Raw genomic sequence first — 16039 nt, 5'->3', positions numbered from 1 at the left:
TAAAGTATTTTAAAAATGAAAACTAACAAACGTGAAACACAACACTGTTAACTTCTGGTTAAACTTTTGCCTGTATACAGACTATCGAGTGCATTTATGCAGTACGGTGTGGCGGTGTTGTTGATGTTTTACTCTGCTCCTTAAGAAGTTACAAGTGGTTCCTAAACTATATATACGGCACCCTATAATATGCAATATTTCACTCACTGTTCAACTGGATGTGATTGCTTTGTGGTATGTTTATGATCTTTTTGTTAGCCACGAATAAGCAGTGTGGCTGTGACAATTTTTGTCATTTAGGATTTATGTTGACATGCTCTTTTGATTGTACCTATAATATGCTGTTTTGCTCTTTTGCAGCACCCTATAATATGCTGCTCTTTTAATATTTTGTAGTAACATGAAATAGGCTAATAAAGTAGCCTCAGTGGACCTATGCGGTTATTCAAAAGATTAAAGTGATTATTTTTAGAAAGCATTGCGGCAATCCAAAGCACTTCTATCTTTGTTGAGATTGAATCATTGCGCAAACGGCATGTTATCCCTTCATTGTCCAACGATACTAAATTCAATGAATCAATGTAAAAAGTATCGATTTGCTTAGTGACAATAATAATCTTTCGCTTTACATGCGATTGCTGGAAGAGTTAGAAAATACCAAGCACGGTTTGACTTTCCCAACTCTTTCTATTTGTTATCAGGAAGCAATAGCATCCTCTCTGAATTATGATACTTGTGAAGTCATAACCAAAACAAAAAAATTGCGGATATTTCTGTCTGGGAATAACTTCATACAAACATAAAATCGTTTTATCCACGACACAATAGACAAAAAATTAATCTGAAAGCTGTCACTGCTCAGCAAAACCCAGCGAGTATTGCATTTCAAGCATATTATACCTATAAAAGTGTCCTCACGGGAAACAAAACAGCTTTTAGAAATGTAAATATAGCTTTGCCTAACACATGCACATTACTTTGAACTTATTCGAACATCAGAGGCTTTGGTTTCTTGGTTTTGTCAATGGAGTTGCATATAAGCGGAATTGCCCGTTTCGTTGAGTCCGATTCGGTGAGTCCGATCCCTATCATATTTGGTGATTTTTTTAATTTTTTTTTTAAATTATCGAGTACCGTAGCCTAATTATCATTAGAGCTCGACCGATATATCGGTCAGCCGATATTTATCGGCCGATATCAGGAGTAGCCGATATATCGTATCGGCTAGTTTTCACCAATAAACATCGGCCAGCAAAAACACACTCAAAACCAGTCATACATACTTTTAGAAGAAACACAAGTTGCTCAAACGCAAATTTAAACTCTCTCGTTTTAATTACGTGCAAGTGCAAGCGGCTGCACACAATCCATTTTTGCACGCAGCACGTGGGTATGCTTTTGAATGTCTTGTTTTGTGCAGTGGAAGGGCGCTCTCTTAGCTGCCTATTTAATTGGTGCTGCCTGGTTGTGCTACTGTTTATCGGGCTAGTGGCGGTGACACCGGTCTTTGTACGAATCCTAGCAGAAACTCCTGTCGTGTTGGACTGATTTACGATGACAAAATTTTTCGGATATTTCTGTCTGGGAATAACTTAATACAAACATAAAATCGTTTTATCGACGACACAATAGACAAAAAATTAATCTGAAAGCTGTCACTGCTCAGCAAAACCCAGCGGGTATTGCATTTCAAGCATATTATACCTACAAAAGTGTCCTCACGGGAAACAAAACAGCTTTTAGAAATGTAAATATAGCTTTGCCTAACACATGCACATTGCTTTGAACTTATTCGAACATCAGAGGCTTTGGTTTCTTGGTTTTGTCAATGGAGTTGCATATAAGCGGAATTGCCCGTTTCGTTGAGTCCGATTCGGTGAGTCTGATTCGGTGAGTCCGATCCCTATCATATTTGGTGATATTTTCAATTTTTTTTTTAAATTATCGGGTACCGTAGCCTAATTATCAATCATTGCCGTTTTAAGGTTAGGGGTTAGGAGTTAGGGGTGAGAGGTTAGGAACTCACCGAATAGTAGCAGACCCGCATATGAGATGCCAACCCTCTCTAACAAAGCTGTTGGAGTGTCGTAAGTAGTTGCAATAACATTATTACAGTATTTCGTGGAAGTGATGTATAGCCTTGTGATGGGATCATCAGTGGCGCTGGGACATGTTGGGTGGCAAAGACATCGCGAGCTTTATTATATCATGTGGCTGTGAGTTGGGGCACAGCTAGTATGAAATGTGAGCTCAACGATGTAGAATAGCTTTTGCACAAACAATTTTATCCGCACTGCTCTAACTTAGGCACGACGAGTGCAATGAACAAGTGTCTACTTCCAGGTATGAGCTCATCTCTTCGGGGTTATCGCTTACGACCGCCCTCTCGTGGCCGTACAAGATCGAGAGCTGACTCCTACTTGGATACGAGTGAATATAACGAACCAAGGTGGGTGAAAGGATGTAATCTCTGTCATCTCTGTCATGGAAAAATGTTAAAAAATAGAAGTGAAATCGACCGGCTCGGTGGCTTAGTGGTTAGTGCGCTCGCCTCTGAAGCGGTAGGCATGGGTTCGATACCTTGTCGGGTCATACCAAAGACTTTTTAAAAATGGTACTGAATCTAATTTCTGCTTGGCACTGAGCAATGAAGTGGATTCGGGTAATAATGTACTCAGTTGCGCCTCTATACGGCTGCATTGACACTGTCTGCTTTGTAAAGCGCTGTAGAGCAACGCATTCTGCGATGGATACAGCGCTATATAAAAACAAACATTATTATTATTATTATTAATTGTTACAATTTCACTTCCAAAGCGTTTTAAACCGATTGTCGTTTGTTGGAAATGTATCTACAAGTCAGAAATCTTGTTATTTTTTGGGCTTTTAACATACGTTTTTGTAGTGTGTAGATCGTTACCTTCTTTACTGCAGTATACTTCAGTAGTCTCTCTCAATCCTGACCAGATACCCATGGTACATTTAAGTACGTGGTACTGGTATGTAGGCTACCTATGTATCATCATTTGTACGATTTAAACTCGTGAACCTAAATTTTTTTTAACAAATACAGTTATTTTCTTTAAATCCAACCAGAGTGATCGATGGTCACGGTCTGCTGATCATGGAAGCATCTACAACGGACCAATCAGAGCGCGCCGTTCGCCGTCTCCTATTCGTTCCCGATCTCCTTCCCCAATCAGAAGGTAAGTACATGTCGCCAGGATGAAATGATAACTTCTCATGTGGCAACCATGGGAAGTAAAACATTTATGAAAACTGCCAAAAACGATGCATTTGATTCATTCTTCAATGAAATAATTTTGATTGAAATTTTAGTTAAGCTTGGACTTTATATTGTTTGATTTGTTTACCATGAAACTGACTCTGTAATTACTGGTAGACCGCTTGACCAGTTAATGGGGTCGCACGTAATAACCTCATAGGTTTTAAACAGCATTCTCGTTTGAAAGCGGAAGTGGCTACATTTTGATACAGTTCAGTAACGTTAGTTTTGCGTTATGATTATTGCCTTAGTGCTAATGCATTGCACCGAGTCGCATGCGCTTGATTACGTCGTGCCGCCCTGTAGCTCTGAGTAGTTCGTAATTATTGCAGCAGGACTTGGTAACCACTACACAGTGATTTGTCACTTGTACACAAAGCTCTACTCGTGTTAAGACCTCTTTTCAATTCCTTTACGTTTGTGGGTTTCTGTAGCTATTCCTACAAGCGTAACACATTTGAAAGTGGTTGTGGCTATATTTGAAAGTGGGCGTAGACGCTGGCATCCTTCATCTTGATTCAAATATACCACTACAAGACATGAGGCGAATACCAAAACAAACAATAACTTTGACGTTGAATTAGTTTTAACTCTTTCTCATCCCAAGATTTTCCGCAATTGGATCGGGAAACCCATGTGGTTTTGCAGATTTTCCTTGCAAGGTTTGATTTCTGATACAATTTCCTAAAACTTAAATATTTCCTCAACTTTGAATTTTTGGCCTTTTTGGATTTTGGCCATCTTGCGTCTCGCGTGTTGAAAGTAATCAATAAACTTCTAAATATTTTGTTACAAACAAAGCATCGTGTCACGCGCTACGGAACATCATTCTAATTGCGCTTTATTGAACTCAGATCGCCATCTTTGTGGCAACCATCCCGCGTGGTAGAGCTAGAGAGGGACAACTTTCAAGACGCTTTGGACGACAGTGAGTCCAGAAGGGAATTGCTCTTGAAAAAGTTGGCTGACGCTCAACAGACAATGGAGGTGATTATTGGATAACAATCCTGTTTGTGTTTGATTGAAATGCTTTGATGGGGAAAAAAATGAAACACCATTTGTTTCAAAATCGAAAATACACAATAGGCTAGTTGTCATTTCAAACACAATAATGAACCTTAATAGATCACAAGTTCAAAGCAATTGATTCATTTCATGATGAAATAATAATACAATTCCTTGAATCGATTTTAACAGTGGTTTGATTGTTTTTTCGATTTATACTTTATTTGTTCTATTGAGGTTGCAAACAGGAAATTTTAGTTTTTGCGATCTTTCAATTGACCTCTGACCTCATGCAATTAACGTAAAACATTTAAACCTCGTAATGAAAACTTAAAGTTAACCTGATGTTGTGGAGTTCAGATTCAGAACGAAAGGCTCCGAGATGGAGAAATGGATGTGAACGAGTGCAAAGCCACCATCAGGCTGCTGCAACAAGTCCAACAAGAGCTTGAAACTAAGACACAATTCCTCCAGAAAGAAAGAGAAAGTTTCCTGGTAAAGTCCAAGCATGACGCGGAGGAAAAAGAAACTCAACGGCGAAAGTAAACTTTAAACTAACTGTATCAGCTTGGTAGTGGTGTTAATAGAAGACAGAAATGTAACTTTAATAGGTTTTAACATGCAGGTATTTTATATTTAATGTACAAAAAGAAATACAACATAATTAAATTTGCAATTTAATTATGTTGTATGTTCTTTGGGTATGAAAAATAAAACATGGTAAACTCATTAAAGTTATTTTATTTTGTATGTCTGCGGTACAACAAAGCGAAATCTTTACCAAAGCTTTATCATTATGAAGCTATTACAAATCTTTCGCCTTTACAAGATGTGCCTCGTGCATTAATTTGCTTTCTAAACTCATCATAAGCTCATGATTTGTTTCATACAAAATTATATAGAATATAAGTTATAGAATAATACAAAACATTTTGTTAAGCAACTCTTACAGTAGCCCAATTTTTTGCAAATAAATTGTGTCCTTACTGTTTAGACTTTAAACTTTCACTGCTAACTAATATGATGCTGATTTACTGGATGTTAAAAATTTATTGCTACAAAACGATGTCACTTTTGCAAAATGTACCAACCATTCATTTACTGAGGGTTGTTGCTATACCGCTCTCACAAATTAGGTGAAGGCATGAGTTCTACAATTTGAGCTTTCAACTTGATACAGTGACGATAAGTGGTTCAATTTTTATTTGCAGAATAGACGAACTGAATCGGGAATCGAACCGGCTCCGTTGCCAACTTGAGCTGATGCTGGCAGACAAACAACAGCACCACGTCACTTTTGAACATTTGCACAAATCAATTGCAGATTTCAAACAACAAGTAAAACATATTACAGAGGTTGGCAACTATTTCCAATTTATACTGTACAGTTGTTGTGCTTTAGTCGTATGTAGGTACAGTAAATTTGTGCTCTGTGGTTGAGATTTAGAGTAGAGTAAGTGGATGGGAAAGCAAGGAAGCCTAACTTCGTGACTTTTGGAACGAAGAAGCTTCAAGATCAGGCGGCGCTGGTTCGACTCTCGGAGTGTGCGCTTGAGCACCGCACGTTAAGGACTGCTCTCCATTCAGCGGCATGTAATGGATGGAATAGTTCCCCTGCAACAAGATTTCAACTATCGGAAACTTCACTCTGTCAATCTCGGTGACCGGGCGTGCGTCAGTGATTCAAAGCCTCCATAAGTCTATAAGTATGCGAAACCATAGGCGCCGACTCCGGGGGGGCGGAGGGGCGGCGCCCCCCCGTGTATTTAGCTCGGGGTGGCTGCCCCCCCGCAAATTATTTTAAAAAAATCCTAAAGCAAATGTTTCTAAGTTCAAATTTGCGTTAGTTTGACCTTCATTGCGGATCGATCTCAATTAAAAGATCTACTTGTTGCAACAAGAGCGCTGCTCCTAAGATAACAAAAGAAACAGAAGTACGGTAGTGGATAAACGCCAGCATGTGCCGTTGAAGCATTGTAACAATGATTGAAAAACGTTTTTCTTGATTTCTTCCGCTTTGTTTTTTCTTTGGAGTGTCAATAACGAGGTGCAGTTTGCTCAGTTTAGTATCTTCGCGTATTAAGAGCTAAAGTTCAAAGTGACTAGCATATAATTCGAAGTAGCCTACAGGCCTCGAAATTCGTTTTTGTTGACGGCGGACAAACGTGTCCGGTCTGAGCAGCTATCTCGGCGGACAAATCAAGTCTCACGGCGGACACACCAGTTTTAGCCGTCGATCTTCATGCTTAATCACTTTATCTTGATAATAAATCTTCGCTATTTCAGAACTATAACTACGGTTTTAAAAGGCTTTTTAAAAAATCAGTAAAGTCACTCTGAAAGGCTTCATCAGACCAACGACTTGCGCTTGAAGAGTCAAAGCGCCATGTAGCTGGTCAATACGTCACATAACTGATTAACTTCCACCAAACGAGGTCGTGTGGCTTACTGCGTCACAATGCTCTGGGCAGGAGTCGGAAAATTTCTACAATGACGCTACTATTTTCTGCTGTGCAAAGTTTCACCGGCTTTTTTCTTTAAGTTTATTTTTGCGTGTCATGTGAGCGAAAATGAATTTTCCTTGGGTCTTTTCTTTCTTACTGTAATACCAAAACTTAACAAATTTTGTTGCATCTTGCTGTAATAGCCTACTCGTATAATCTAATTTAGTAACCAACCTTGCCGTATCATTATTACTCGGAGATCAAAGCCAGATATTGTGACGTAAAACTTGAACTAAATTGCGCGTGATTAGTGTAGAACAGGGGTGGGCACAGTTGTTCAAAGAAAGAGCCGCTTGCGGATAAACCACAAACACCAGCGAGCCGCAAAATCAGTTGACACAAAATAACATAACAGCAATAAAAACACAATGATTGTTTATCCGTATCAGTTTTGTACTTGACTCGCTAATCTCTGAAAATTTGGACGATAAGTTGTTAATGCTGTGCGAATTAATTCTTCCAAGTGTTCATTTGTCAATGTTGCACGATGTTTTGATTTTATAAAGTTCATTACGGAGAATAAAGATTCACAACAATAAGTCGTAGATAAAACAGAAATGAGTCTTACACTGGCCTTTTTTAATTCTGGATATTTATTCTCTGGAACCTGTGGTAGAATTCAATGGTAGAGTAGCACTGACTGAAGTTTTTTAGAACCACATCTTCTTGCATGTCAGTCAGTTCCATTTCTACAGCGGACATGTTAATGGCGAAAGTTTGGCGAATTGGAGAGCCATCCCTGACTACATTAACGTTGAATGGATTGTTGAGAAGGAGCGATCTTCCTGGCATCAGCGCTACCTGACTACTCACTATAGAACAGCGAGCATTGTGTGTCGCTAACCATACTGGTGTATAGCCTGCACAGTGCACACTAGCCATCAAGACTTTTTCCAAAAACATGTAGATTAGCCCAGCCTCATGGGCGCTACACTCGACTGTCGAGAAACACATGTTTTTGGGAAAAGTGTTGAATGTATTTAATCTTTTGATCTTTGTATTGTATTGGGCGTAGCCTAAATTAGATTTTGAATAAAGTGTCATAAATTTTAATTTTTACCAACCGATTTTTGCGCCCCTACCAATGTGGCGCCCATGGCTCGAGCCATGCCTGCCATACCCTACGTACGCCACTGCTTGGTTGACAGCGCGAGATAACATTTATAATCTTAATTTTTTTTGGAATATTACGATTCAATACAAGAGCCACCAAATTTATGTTGTCGAGCCGTATGCGGCTCGCGAGCCGCAGTTTGCCCACCGTTGGACTGTAGAAGTACCTGTACTCCTATCGATGTCGAGAGTCGCAGTCGAGAGTCTGCATGTTCGACTCCAGCCACCCGCACTTGCTGTTGTTTCTCTGGGCAAGAAACTTTACGATAATTGCCTCTACCTAGTGATCGATTTCGAGTAATGGGTAGTACCAAATTTAAGTCATAAGTAGAGTAGACAACCGGAAACAGACATTGCCGTCGGCTGCAGCGTGGGTCAGGTGTATGTCGGAAGGCGTACACCGATGCATAGCGCTCAAGTCCGCTTTCCCGCAATGCAGGATAAAGATAAACAAACAAACAAACAAAAAACAAACAATCGATTCTTAGCAAAGAATTCACCTTTGTTACGCTGATTCAATGTCATCAATCCTTGAAGCTCTCACTACTCCATCGCAGTCTGGCGTGTGGCGTAATGTTATAAGAGCTGGAAACAACGAAAAGGATAAAATAAAGTTGCTGTTGAAAGAAGGAAAATATTACTGTCTCCATTTTGATGGAAAAAGGTTGTCTGGGGAGGAGTTTCAGGTGGTTTGCCTCCAAAGAGAAACAAACTTGGAATACTAAAGTGCAAAAGTGGATCTGCTCAAGATATTCATAATGAACTGGAACGAATTTTGAATGAATATGAAGCCTGGTCCAGTATCAAAATGATTATTTGTGACACAACCGCTGTGAATACTGGTCGACTAAATGGTACAGTGGTGAAATTACAAACAAAAATGGTTGAGATGGGACTGGATCGACCACAATATATTGGTTGTCAACACCATATACTAGACAGAATTCTGAAGCATGTCTTGGATTTCTTTGTCAGCCAACATTCCACCAAACCAACTCTTGCATACTTCTTGATCCCGCAATGGAGAGGAAAATTAGAACTCCCATGCCACTTTATTGCTAATGGATGGCAAGAGCAATGGTTTTCTGACCAAAGATACTCAGAGGAGGCATATACCTAAAATTGTTATTGGCTGTTGAAGGAATCAAAGTAAGTAAAACTAGTGTTTAACCACAGTGAACCGTGATATTTTGAAGTAACTTTATGGTACCGGTACTATTTATATCATAAAAGCATCATCCTCATCAAATTTGTACTCTTGAATAGCCAAAACAATGTTTATGAAATAGTTCAAGGTTATACCGGACTACCAATACCTACAGTAAATTAGGCTTTAACAAATATGTTTTATGTTAAGTGTGCCGGTGCACTGAAATGCTTGAAAACACATTGGAACCAGGATTGCTCTGTTCTCGACATCCCTCGCTTGAATATGATTGCTGAAAGAGCTGTTAAGCTGATGGAAGAACTCCATAAGAAGTGCACCAAAGAAAAATATTTGAGTGTGAAATTTGTTGCATGCAACAAATTGTGAAGCTGGGACAAAGTATTGTGTGTATTAATACTTTGTGCACATGTACTGCATCTAAATGATTTTGTCACAATAATACAATTTGCCATTCATATTACTAAGTAACTGATTGTGAGTCATGCGTAGTAGTGTAGTACACTAGGAAAATAAGTAGAGTAATTTTTACTGATTATATTGAAACATTGCAAAAGAACATGGAAATATACGATAAATTTGGGTATCATGCAGTCGATTTGAGGATTTTGCAAGTTTTGCACTAAAAAAACAAATTACTGCCATCTAGTGGTAAAAATGTAACAACTAACAAACTACCAAGTCACCCAGTATCACAAATAAACAATCTGACAAAAAAAATTGTCGAAATCGTTTAAGAATTCTTGAAGTTACACTAATTAAAAATTTTCCGCTAGAGGCGCTGTTGCGAAAAATAATGACAAAAAGGGTAAAATCTCCGAACCCCCTTGACTTTTTTCGATAATTTTTTTTTCAAAATCCGCACCATACTGTGGGCCACCTTAGTATGGTAAGGAGTCTGTAACAAGTTTGAACAATGTATGAGGAGTAAAAAAGGAGAAAAATGTACTTAGGTGACGTCAGAAATATCAATTGGTGCGGGAGGTTTTTGAATAATTTTCAAAAAAAATTTTACATTCTTGGTACACATAAAAAAGTTCATCGTTTCCCATAGCAGGCGTTTTCGATTTCTTCAAAAAAAAAATTTAGTCATAACCCTAAATTGCTTATATTCATTTCATAGATGAATAAAACCTCTATTACACCAAAGTTCTAAATTATGGGAGATGTGGGATCTATCGGACAAAATTGACCTAACTCCTATTATTTCTAATTTTCAAAGCGGTGTTGAATGTTCTTATGTGTTTTTGTTTATTTACATTTATAACGAACTCATACTGACCCATAGACAGCGGTTCCCAATAAGAACAGTAATTTTATTTACATATGAAAAAGATGACTCAAATGTTTGAAGGGTCCCCACCGGTGGGGATCTTTCGGACATAAAAAATGAAGTAAAATATCATGAAATAATATTTTTACAGCTTTAACAATTGCCGATGTTACAAAAACTGTGAAGAATGGCTATATAAAAATCGTCTTCAGAACACGATTTTATTTACAACCCATACAAAGCCAGATCAGCTCCAAACCTAAAAACTTCACGTAGTCGTTTCGTAGTGGCAACTGGGATGGTTTGGGAAACACTTAAACAGTGTTATTCAACGTAACTGATGCTGCATCTACTTCTTCAGGAAAGTGAAAGCTGTCTTTGATTTTCTGTGATCGTTTCACAAAATTTACCTCGAAACCACCATCTTCATCAGGCCAGGCACAGATTTTTCCGATAAAATTTCTATGTTTTTCCTCTGATTTAGAGATTAATCTTACACTCATTTCTGATTGTACAACTGCGGTATTGACAAAGTTTCTTGAAATATCAATCAGAAGCTTCAGAATTCAGAATTTGCATCGCTCGCGCGTTCGCATGGCTCGCGCGTTGGGCTCGCAGTCGAGAGCCTGCATGTTCGACTCCAGCCACCCGCACTTGCTGTTGTTTCTCTGGGCAAGAAACTTTACGATAATTGCCTCTACCTAGTGATCGATTTCGAGAAATGGGTAGTACCAAATTTAAGTCATAAGTAAAGTAGACAACCGGAAAACAGACATTGCAGTCGGCTGCAGCGTGGGTCAGGTGTATGTCGGAAGGCGTACACCGATGCATAGCGCTCAAGTCCGCTTTCCCGCAATGCAGGATAAAGATAAACAAACAAACAAGTATTATATATGAGTATTTTTCATGATTTTTTGACATTTGAAGTGATGTTCGCTTACTGAGGCATAACTTCTAACCATTTTGTGTGGGGGCCAAATATTTTTATTTTCTGAAAACTAGAAAGAATAAGCTTTCCAGGGATACCATTTTTATTGTTATCAGATAAAAAATATGTTTTGATGGGTTGGTTGTCCTTATCACGGAACTGCCTGGTTGATGAAACCCTGGATGCATGAAACCCTGGATTACGTCTGTCAACCACTGAATTCAAACCAGAGATCGACACTATATGCAAAAGCAAAAAACAATAAATTGTTTTGGTTTGCTAATTTGTTGACGTGTGATGTATCGTATCTTTTTTACTAGCTGATAATCACTTTTTGAGTCGCAAGCAGAGATTAAAAAGTGAGTCAGGCGTGCAGCAAAACATTACGTCGATCAGAACAGCAAACTCAGTCCTTTCATTGCAACTGTATTTTGTCGGCGACAAGATTTGTTAGTGTTCATAGCCTGCGAACAGTAAAAATGTAGCTAAAACAGATCAAAATCTGTAGAAAAGAAGTTCAACATCGCAACCTAGTTAAGTTTTTATTTAACAACGTTTCTACTTTCAGCAACGCGTTATTATTTCTCACTATGCGGCCCGTGAAGTTTTTCTCAGACCCTAATGTGGTCCTTCATGTTCGCAGTCTTGGACCACCCTGGTCTAATGCATGTACCTACCAAACCAGCTACTTAGCATTTAAAATAAAAATGAAATGTTATATTTTATTATCTAAAACAGAAAATAAAACAAGCTTTGATGACTTCAACCACCCTTTGGCCATTTGTTTGTCTCTTTTCTGAGGGGTTTCTCTTAAGCTTCACGATAAACCGTTATGCCGCAAAGCAACTATAGATAAATTATATATGTCACCACCGTTTCGAACGGCTAAACTTTCGCTACCGTCGCCCACTTTGGTCCTCGCCTACTTGGCTCATCGCCCACTTTGTCCGTCACCCACTTGGCTCGTCACCCACTTGACTCGTTGCCCACTTGGTCCGTCGCCCACCTGGTCTCGCCCAAGTGGGTATCGCCCAGTTGTGGTGTACTGCTTGTAAATGTACTGCTAAATTTACTTTTTGTTTTGGAAGGATTTTCTTTTAACTTCAAAAATGCTATTTGCCATGTGATTTCAACTCGAGAGTGTGATGATTCTTTACTTCAAACTGATGTTTACCGTTCACCTTCATGTCCTGTCATCATTGTGGTTTCTGATGGTGATATTTGCAAACATTGCAAATTTTGCATTTTGATGAATTATGCAAAATTGCAACGTCAAAGAGAATCCTATAATTTTCAAATTGGCAAGTTACCTTTACAAAAATTTTCCACAGGGGCAACAAAGAGTCGACTTCTGCAGACAGCTAGGAAACAAAAATCAGAGTGAGTTTAGTTTGTGTGATGATTTTGCTCTACCTTTTAAAGTATCAACAGCATAACATCTTTGTAAAACGAATATACATGTTTAGAATTGCAAGAATAAAACAAAAAGTTATCCAGAAAGGAAGATATTGTTGCATTGGATTCTCCAATTGCTTCAGATATTCATCAGCTTATGGAACGAAATTCTGACTCGTTTTATTCCCTGTTTTATTGGAAACAATTGAAAATGCAAAAACAACGTAAAAACGGACTACGATTTCATCCAGATATCATCAGGTAATTGTTAACACTTCACCAATAGTGCAAACGAAGCATTTAAATTATAATTTAAACATTCTTAACAAACTAAAAGTAATTGAATGAGTTTCGCTTTTAGCAGCATGATCGTTGCTTACTTCGCAGTGTAGATTCAAACGATCTGTTATAGCCTGATGCTGCGGGTTCTTTTTGGCAATATCAAATTACACTAGCTTTCGGAACACAGTTCCCTAGTCATGTGCTATGACAAATGGTGTTGAAGTCAGTGAGTGGTTTTTTAAAATGGCTCTTTGTTTTAGCTTGAGGCTGCCGGTTGTTGAGTTTCTGTGCTGTTAGGCGTTATTGCTGTGAGGTTTTGTTGGATCAGTAGATTAGGTGACGTAGTTCTTCCCTTTCGGCGCGGTTGTTGATTTTAGGATTTTGTTTGCTAATGAATATGGCCTAGCACATGACTAGGGAACTGTGTTCCGAAAGCTAGTGTAATTTGATATTGCCAAAAAGAACCCGCAGCATCAGGCTATAACAGATCGTTTGAATCTACACTGTGAAGTAAACTAAAAGTAACATACATGATGCATGAAATAAAACTGGAAATTGAGTTACCCCGCTCAGTTTTCAAGGTTACTTTAGTAACCCAGCTTCAGTTACTATCTACAACTTTTCTTACAAAGTTGAAAAATTCTTTGCTGAACGTATAACGATTAACAAACTTTGGTTGATTAACCAGATATGCATGGTTAATGAAAAATGTAGTTGTAGCTGTAGTTGTATGCTGATAAAATTTACCGCTTTTTGAATGTGTTGCTTTTTTCTATTTTTAGATTTGCTTTAAATTTAGCAATGAAAAGCGCCTCTTGTTATGATGAATTAAGGCGAATTTTGATTTTACCTCACGTCGCACTTTGATTGATTACCGGTAAGTATTAACGGAGCTAGATGATGTAAAAAGATAAAAAAAGAGTATATGGTACTGCAGTTACTTTCTTGTTTTTTCCTGTTCAAATGATATCGAAATTTTTTGTAATCGGTAACCTTGCTATAAACCTGTTTTAGTAACTTTGTGTGATTTGTGATTATAGTATTTTAAAAATGAAAACTAACAAACCTGAATCACAGCACTGATAACTTCTGGTTAAACTTTTGCCTGTATACAGACTATCGAGTGCATTTATGCAGTACGGTTTGGCGGTGTTGTTGATGTTTTACTCTGCTCCTTAAGAAATTACAAGTGGTTCCTAAACTATACGGCACCCTATATTATGCAATATTTCACTCACTGTTTAACTGGATGTGATTGCTTTGTAGTATGTTTATGATCTTTTTGTTAGCCACGAATAAGCAGTGTGGCTGTGACAATTTTTGTCATTTAGGATTTATGTTGACATGCTCTTTTGATTTGTACCTAGAGCTCGACCGATATATCGGTCAGCCGATATGTATCGGCCGATATCAGGTGTAGCCGATATATCGTATCGGCTATTTTTCGCCGATAAATATCGGCCAGCAAAAGCACACTCAAAACCAGCCATGCATGCCTTTAGAAGAAACACAAGTTTCTCAAACGTGCTTGCATAGCACAAACAATTGCTGTGAGAATATAATTTCCCGCCCATTCTAGTGCGAGCATCTAGAAAATGTTAATACTGTATATATTCCTTAGCTTCAATTCAAGCAGGAAAAATTTCGAGTTTTACGTTGCTTCAACGATTGATGACATTGAATCAGTGTAACAAAGGTGAATTTTTCGCTAAGAATCGATGGGAGTGCGGGTGTACTTCTACAATCTACACCAGGGGTCACCAAATGGCGGCCCGCGAGCCGCATGCGGCCCGCCACGCTGTATCGCTGCGGCCCGCGGAAGGCATCAGCATACAAGTATAACCAAAAATACTTTTCTTGAGGAGTTAAAGAGCACGAAGGCAAAAAATACTTTCCGGGAAGCATATTTTCGCTTTGCATACGATTCCACCGACCGACCAATCAGATTATAGTTCTAGGTGGGGGTTGCTTAAAGTTATTCCAATGCGATGTCCAGCCACACTGTCCCAGTGGTTGATTAAAACGTCTGTTTTCGAATTTCTAAATTGTCTGTGAGCATAGGGTTGCTTATTTTAACTTTGCAAATGTCATTTAAACACTAGTGTGCGTTTCACCGTTATTGTGTTTCACGAGCAGTGTTCTCTTTATGCAAGTTTTTGTTGGCAAAATAGGTCGGTGTGCCAACTCAATTTATAATAAATTGGCAAAATATTATATATAAATTTAAAGACTTTTTCTGATTGTATTATGAAAATATTTAGCTTAGTAGGCTACGCCATGGCCACCTAAAGATACGGCCTGATTTGTCACATTTTGCAGAAATTTCCAGGTTTTTCTAACTTTGGGCAAACGTTTAAATAAATTTTCCTAAAAATTAGATTTTTACGCTTACTTTATTCTTTTCCCCAGATGACACAATAGGTTTTAACATCCTCACATGTTGAAAAACAAAGAAAATTTGATTTCGAAGATTTCAGTCAGACTGTTAATTTTCAATAACAGTCTGATTTTGCGTTTTTCAACTTACTTTTTCTCATTTGCTACTGCTTCCCCAAGGCAACAAAAAAGTTTTATGTCATTAGGAAACCGCAAAAAGTAAAAGCATTTCAGAAAATGTCAGTCAAACACTAGCAGTAGCTGTAATCAAAATCTGCATAATGTGACAAATCAGGCCGCATCTCCAGATGGCCATGGCTACGCCTACTGCAAATTTTTTTTTTTAATATGGCCCGCTTTACGATTTTGCCTGTCATCCTTGCGCAGGGGCCATGCTAATCTTCTCTGTATCGTTCCAATTTTAGTATATGTACTGCCGAAGCAAGTACTGCAAAATGTTGTTAATCAACAAATTCTTGCCACGCTGATAAGCACCGCAAGTGACAGTTGTCTATAATAAAAGAAAGACGGTTTTATAGACTCTCACAAAAAGGATGAAAAACCAACTCATTGCTTTTTTAGAGGGAAGACTGTTCATGAATTACGATAGAATTACGATTTTTCGGTGATTTCCACAAGCGTTTGTTTTATGGTGCTTGGTTTCTTTTTCCCTATTATTGGAGCCCATTTTTCGCTGATATGTTTGCAGGTC

At 38.3% G+C, this 16039-nt stretch overlaps 1 non-coding gene across 1 annotated transcript; it reads right to left on the bottom strand.

Moving 5' to 3' along the window:
- Window positions 1–15669: 15669 nt before the first annotated feature.
- On the bottom strand, window positions 15670–15776 carry LOC145785148 (U6 spliceosomal RNA). The gene has a single exon (XR_014291134.1). It is a non-coding gene; the product is annotated as a U6 spliceosomal RNA (small nuclear RNA).
- Between the last annotated feature and the right edge of the window lie 263 nt (window positions 15777–16039).

This window comes from Aplidium turbinatum, chromosome 1 (assembly GCF_918807975.1).
Source record: "Aplidium turbinatum chromosome 1, kaAplTurb1.1, whole genome shotgun sequence".
NCBI classification, from domain to species: domain Eukaryota; kingdom Metazoa; phylum Chordata; class Ascidiacea; order Aplousobranchia; family Polyclinidae; genus Aplidium; species Aplidium turbinatum.
Note: the sequence above shows the minus strand (reverse complement) of the source record. Positions and strands in the feature narration are given on the sequence as shown.